Source organism: Nylanderia fulva, unplaced genomic scaffold (assembly GCF_048542155.1).
Source record: "Nylanderia fulva isolate GAGA-0341 unplaced genomic scaffold, ASM4854215v1 Scaffold384, whole genome shotgun sequence".
Taxonomy (NCBI): Eukaryota; Metazoa; Arthropoda; class Insecta; order Hymenoptera; family Formicidae; genus Nylanderia; species Nylanderia fulva.
The window spans coordinates 75,506-82,344 of NW_028190460.1; the positions used below are offsets into that span (position 1 = coordinate 75,506).

Sequence of the window (6,839 nt, forward strand, 5' to 3'; positions counted from 1 at the left end):
TAACCGCCTGCTCCGCTTTCGAACTAGAACCGCTTACTCTCTTTTCCGTACAATTTCTTGCTTCGTGTCCGAATTTGTTGCAATTAAAGCATTTTTTTCCCAGTGCCTTCTTATCACAGTTCCTAGCGTGATGTCCACTTGCGCCACAATTGAAGCAACGCATTGACGCTCCGTCCTCCCGGCTGTCAGTTGTCCTCCCTCCTTCCGTTCTCGCGCAAGAATTTCCTACCCGCGTTCCTCGTCAATTCGTCTCGAGTCTTCGTGTATTTTGACGCTTTGTCTGGTTGGTTTTTCCTCATTTTTTCATAAATCTTGAGTTTATCCTTGAACCCACGAACGGTTTTTGCTCCATATAAAATCATTTTGTTACTTGCTTCGTCGTTGATGCCGTTAATCACATAATCAATCAATGCATCCAACTCCGCCGCGCCTCTTGAACCAGCTCTCTCATCGCTAAAAAATACTCTTGTACAGTCTTTTTTTTTTTCATCCTGCGTTTCTCTAACATTTTGTGTAACTCGGCGCTGGTAATTTTAGTGGCGAACTCTTCTGTACAATGCATCCTTCAGCTTCTTCCACGTCTTAATAATTCTTTCGCTCTGTATGAATAATTTGGCCACGCCTTTCAGCGATCTTTTTGCGAAGACTACCTTATGTAGATCATCCCAATCGAACATGGCAGCGGCTTCCTCAAAATCGTTAATCCAGTATTCAACTGGATACGAATCGGTTCCACTAAATGCACGAACCGAATCCTTCACATCTCTATAATTTAAGATAAATTGTTTAGCGTCGCTATTCGCATTTCTTTGCCTCCTACCTCTTTAAGGTTGACGGTTGTTTCCTCGTTCTATGCTGACTATGCTTCCTCTTTCCTTATCGGCATCGGCATTCTCGTCGTTGATCTCGTCGACATCATTCTCGTCGTCATTTCTATCATCCATCTCGTCGTCGTCGTCCTCGCTGCGAACTGATCGCAAAGACCCGACGTCCATCAGAGCCCTCACTATCCGCTCTCTCAGCTGCTCGGCATTTCCGGTGTATGCAATGCCAAGAACATTGCAAATTGATATCAAATCTCCTATTGAAAATCTCACAGCATATTGGAGCTTAGCTCTAAATTCGGCTGAGTCGTCGTTGAATTCGAACCCGCGGAATTCTCGCAGTCGCCGTCGATTATTCCTATCTCCATCTTCCTCAAAAATAAATTTATGCATGACCACTATCACCGCTCGCGATGCTGCGGCAATTTTTTGTTTAATTGCAGATATTTGCCCTAACTCCTCCATAACTTTGTCTATCGATTTTGCTTTTGCAAACGGCGATTGGAGATTTTGCGTTAAGCTCTGGAATATTCTCAGTCATACATACGTTGTTCATCTATCTTCGTTCCTCCTTAGGATTCTCGAACGCTCTCGATCCCTGCTTACTCGCTGACTATCGTCTATCTTCGTTCTTCTTTTGGATTCTCGAGCGCTCTCGATCCTTGTTCTACATCTTCTTCTCGTCTTCCGCCTCTCGTCCTTCGTCTTTCGTCTTTTCCTCGTTTTTCGTCTTCTTCGTCTTTCGTCTTATCTTTGTTCCTCGTTTTTCCTTCGTCCCTTGTCTTATCCTTGTCTTTCGTCTTTCCTTCGTCCCTCGTCTTCTTCTCGTCTTTTGCCTTTACTTCGTTTCCTATTCTTTGAATTTCCTCATTTCTCGTACTTCATTTCACACAGTCTTTCGGCTTTCCGCTCTTCCTTTCGGGCACTCATTAACACTTTCTCTTCGACTCGTTTTGGCACGGACGAGCCCCCAATAATTTATAGGATTCTAACAGAGACACTCTTTATGATTTCAATCTGAATGTATTTCGGATCTCATTTACAAAGTTTCGGAGATTACATGCTTGCTCACTCGTCACCTTGTTCGCGGGTCTATACTCTTATTTATTTTTGTTTAGTGCTCGCTGCATGCGCTGTTATGATCGCGCCTTACATACCTAAATTCACACCCGTAACAAGTGGGGTTCAATGCCCGAATTCGCATAGATACAATTGTTTCCTTTTCAAATCCCACATATATATATTATTAATAATATATTATTTATTGCTTATATAGGCAATAAATAATATATATTATAATAATATATACATTTAGTACTTACTTTTTGCACCGTTGTGGGCTATTGCGACAGAGAAGCGTTATTTTTATTTTAATTCGCCGAAATTTTATTATGTACATAATTTTAATTTGCCGAATTTCCGTAATGTACATAATTTTAATTCACCGAATTTTTATTATGTACAAAATTTTAATTATCTTATTTCTATTATGTACGCAATTTTTATTCGTGAATTTCTATTTTGTTCATAATTTTAATTTGTCAAATTTTTATTGTGTACATAATTTTTATTTCTGGATTTTTATTACGTACATAATTTTAATTTCCAAATTTCTATTATGTACATAATTTTAATTCATTGAATTTCTAATTTCTATTAAGTACATAATTTTAAATTAAGAGTTTAACAAGGCTCTGTAATATAAATATAAATTTAACGTATAAGACAGGCAATAAAAGCCAAATTGTGGATGACAGTGCGTTATCCTAACGAAACTAAATTTTTTCGTTAGAATTAGATACCTGTGCACAAGACACCAAATTTTACTTGGACACGGCCAAGATTTAAAATTAGAATAATCTCTACAAGAGATTTAATTCCATACATCCCCTCTTCCCCCCTAAGGAAATAAATGTAAGAGAAAAATATAGATCCGAAAGTCGCTGAATGGGGAATCGAACCCGAGACCTTTCGCTTGCCGGGAAGAGGGGGGAAGAGGGGATGTATGGAATTAAATCTCTTGTAGAGATTATTCCAATTTTAAATCTTGGCCGTGTCCAAGTAAAATTTGGTGCCTTGTGCACAGGTATCTAATTCTAACGAAAAAATTTAGTTTCGTTAGGATAACGCACTGTCATCCGCGATTTGGCTCTTATTGCCTGTCTTATACGTTAAATTTATACATAATTTTAATTCACCGTATTTCTTTTATCTAAATAATTTTAATTTTCCCAATTTTTATTATGTATATAATATTTTTATGTATAAATATTATTATGTATAATATACATAATAAAAATTGGGAAAATTAAAATTATTTAGATAAAAGAAATACGGTGAATTAAAATTATGTATAAATTTAACGTATAAGACAGGCAATAAGAGCCAAATCGCGAATGACAGTGCGTTATCCTAACGAAACTAAATTTTTTCGTTAGAATTAGATACCTGTGCACAAGGCACCAAATTTTACTTGGACACGGCCAAGATTTAAAATTGGAATAATCTCTACAAGAGATTTAATTCCATACATCCCCTCTTCCCCCCTCTTCCCGGCAAGCGAAAGGTCTCGGGTTCGATTCCCCATTCAGCGACTTTCGGATCTATATTTTTCTCTTACATTTATTTCCTTAGGGGGGAAGAGGGGATGTATGGAATTAAATCTCTTGTAGAGATTATTCTAATTTTAAATCTTGGCCGTGTCCAAGTAAAATTTGGTGTCTTGTGCACAGGTATCTAATTCTAACGAAAAAATTTAGTTTCGTTAGGATAACGCACTGTCATCCACAATTTGGCTTTTATTGCCTGTCTTATACGTTAAATTTATATTTATATTACAGAGCCTTGTTAAACTCTTAATTTAAAATTATGTACTTAATAGAAATTAGAAATTCAATGAATTAAAATTATGTACATAATAGAAATTTGGAAATTAAAATTATGTACGTAATAAAAATCCAGAAATAAAAATTATGTACACAATAAAAATTTGACAAATTAAAATTATGAACAAAATAGAAATTCACGAATAAAAATTGCGTACATAATAAAAATAAGATAATTAAAATTTTGTACAAAATAAAAATTCGGTGAATTAAAATTATGTACATTACGGAAATTCGGCAAATTAAAATTATGTACATAATAAAATTTCGGCGAATTAAAATAAAAATAACGCTTCTCTGTCGCAATAGCCCACAACGGTGCAAAAAGTAAGTACTAAATGTATATATTATTATAATATATATTATTTATTGCCTATATAAGCAATAAATAATATATTATTAATAATATATATATGTGGGATTTGAAAAGGAAACAATTGTATCTATGCGAATTCGGGCATTGAACCCCACTTGTTACGGGTGTGAATTTAGGTATGTAAGGCGCGATCATAACAGCGCATGCAGCGAGCACTAAACAAAAATAAATAAGAGTATAGACCCGCGAACAAGGTGACGAGTGAGCAAGCATGTAATCTCCGAAACTTTGTAAATGAGATCCGAAATACATTCAGATTGAAATCATAAAGAGTGTCTCTGTTAGAATCCTATAAATTATTGGGGGCTCGTCCGTGCCAAAACGAGTCGAAGAGAAAGTGTTAATGAGTGCCCGAAAGGAAGAGCGGAAAGCCGAAAGACTGTGTGAAATGAAGTACGAGAAATGAGGAAATTCAAAGAATAGGAAACGAAGTAAAGGCGAAAGACGAGAAGAAGACGAGGGACGAAGGAAAGACGAAAGACAAGGATAAGACAAGGGACGAAGGAAAAACGAGGAACAAAGATAAGACAAAAGACGAAGAAGACGAAAAACGAGGAAAAGACGAAAGACGAAAGACGAGAGGCGGAAGACGAGAAGAAGATGTAGGACAAGGATCGAGAGCGCTCGAGAATCCAAAAGAAGAACGAAGATAGACGATAGTCAGCGAGTAAGCAGGGATCGAGAGCGTTCGAGAATCCTAAGGAGGAACGAAGATAGATGAACAACGTATGTATGACTGAGAATATTCCAGAGCTTAACGCAAAATCTCCAATCGCCGTTTGCAAAAGCAAAATCGATAGACAAAGTTATGGAGGAGTTAGGGCAAATATCTGCAATTAAACAAAAAATTGCCGCAGCATCGCGAGCGGTGATAGTGGTCATGCATAAATTTATTTTTGAGGAAGATGGAGATAGGAATAATCGACGGCGACTGCGAGAATTCCGCGGGTTCGAATTCAACGACGACTCAGCCGAATTTAGAGCTAAGCTCCAATATGCTGTGAGATTTTCAATAGGAGATTTGATATCAATTTGCAATGTTCTTGGCATTGCATACACCGGAAATGCCGAGCAGCTGAGAGAGCGGATAGTGAGGGCTCTGATGGACGTCGGGTCTTTGCGATCAGTTCGCAGCGAGGACGACGACGACGAGATGGATGATAGAAATGACGACGAGAATGATGTCGACGAGATCAACGACGAAAATGCCGATGCCGATAAGGAAAGAGGAAGCATAGTCAGCATAGAACGAGGAAACAACCGTCAACCTTAAAGAGGTAGGAGGCAAAGAAATGCGAATAGCGACGCTAAACAATTTATCTTAAATTATAGAGATGTGAAGGATTCGGTTCGTGCATTTAGTGGAACCGATTCGTATCCAGTTCAATACTGGATTAACGATTTTGAGGAAGCCGCTGCCATGTTCGATTGGGATGATCTACATAAGGTAGTCTTCGCAAAAAGATCGCTGAAAGGCGTGGCCAAATTATTCATACAGAGCGAAAGAATTATTATAACGTTGAAGAAGCTGAAGGATGCATTGTCAGAAGAGTTCGCCACTAAAATTACCAGCGCCGAGTTACACAAAATGTTAGAGAAACGCAGGATGAAAAAAAAAAGACTGTACAAGAGTATTTTTTAGCGATGAGAGAGCTGGTTCAAGAGGCGCGGCGGAGTTGGATGCATTGATTGATTATGTGATTAACGGCATCAACGACGAAGCAAGTAACAAAATGATTTTATATGGAGCAAAAACCGTTCGTGGGTTCAAGGATAAACTCAAGATTTATGAAAAAATGAGGAAAAACCAACCAGACAAAGCGTCAAAATACACGAAGACTCGAGACGAATTGACGAGAAACGCGGGTAGGAAATTCTTGCGCGAGAACGGAAGGAGGGAGGACAACTGACAGCCGGGAGGACGGAGCGTCAATGCGTTGCTTCAATTGTGGCGCAAGTGGACATCACGCTAGGAACTGTGATAAGAAGGCACTGGGAAAAAAATGCTTTAATTGCAACAAATTCGGACACGAAGCAAGAAATTGTACGGAAAAGAGAGTAAGCGGTTCTAGTTCGAAAGCGGAGCAGGCGGTTAATCTGGTAAGCGCGGCCTTGGCTAATGTAATCAAACATGTTGTTATTGGTAACGAAAATTTAAGAGCGCTTATAGATACGGGAAGCCCTGCTAGTTTGATTCGAGAGGATGCGTTCGCGAAACTGAAAAAATTTGAACTGGCTCAATCGACGCGCGTATTTTCTGGATTTGGAGGCGGTGAGTCTAAAGCCGTGGGCTATTTTCAAACTGTAGTGTGTATAGACGGTGATGACTTTTCTTTGACATTTTATGTTGTGCCTTATGAGACGATGAACGTAGAAGCAAGCATTGGTAGGGATATATTAGAACAAGCTAATTTGAATTTTAATCAAGACGGCGTGACTGTCTTTAAAAAATTAGAAGCCGATTTTCTCGCCCATATTAACATTCCGGAAGATTCGCAAGCGGACATTGAAGCGGAATTCCAGACGCGGAAACAAGGGACAGAATTAAAAAATTAATAACCGAATATGAGCCTAAAAAATGTAAAACGACGGGAATTAAACTTAAAATAACGCTTAAGGACGAAAAACCGATTTTTCAGAGACCACGTAGATTAGCTACGCCGGAAAAGAAAATAGTAGAGAAACAAATAGAAGAATGGCTCCGAGATGGTATAATTGAACTGTGTTCTTCCGAATATGCTAGTCCGGTAGTTG

General features: G+C 38.3%; 2 pseudogenes; one reads left to right on the forward strand and one right to left on the reverse strand.

Moving 5' to 3' along the window:
- Window positions 1-772: 772 nt before the first annotated feature.
- On the reverse strand, window positions 773-1,289 carry LOC114934414 (uncharacterized; annotated as a pseudogene).
- Window positions 1,290-4,893: 3,604 nt separating this feature from the next.
- Window positions 4,894-5,410, forward strand: LOC146722010 (uncharacterized; annotated as a pseudogene).
- The last annotated feature ends 1,429 nt before the right edge of the window (window positions 5,411-6,839 follow it).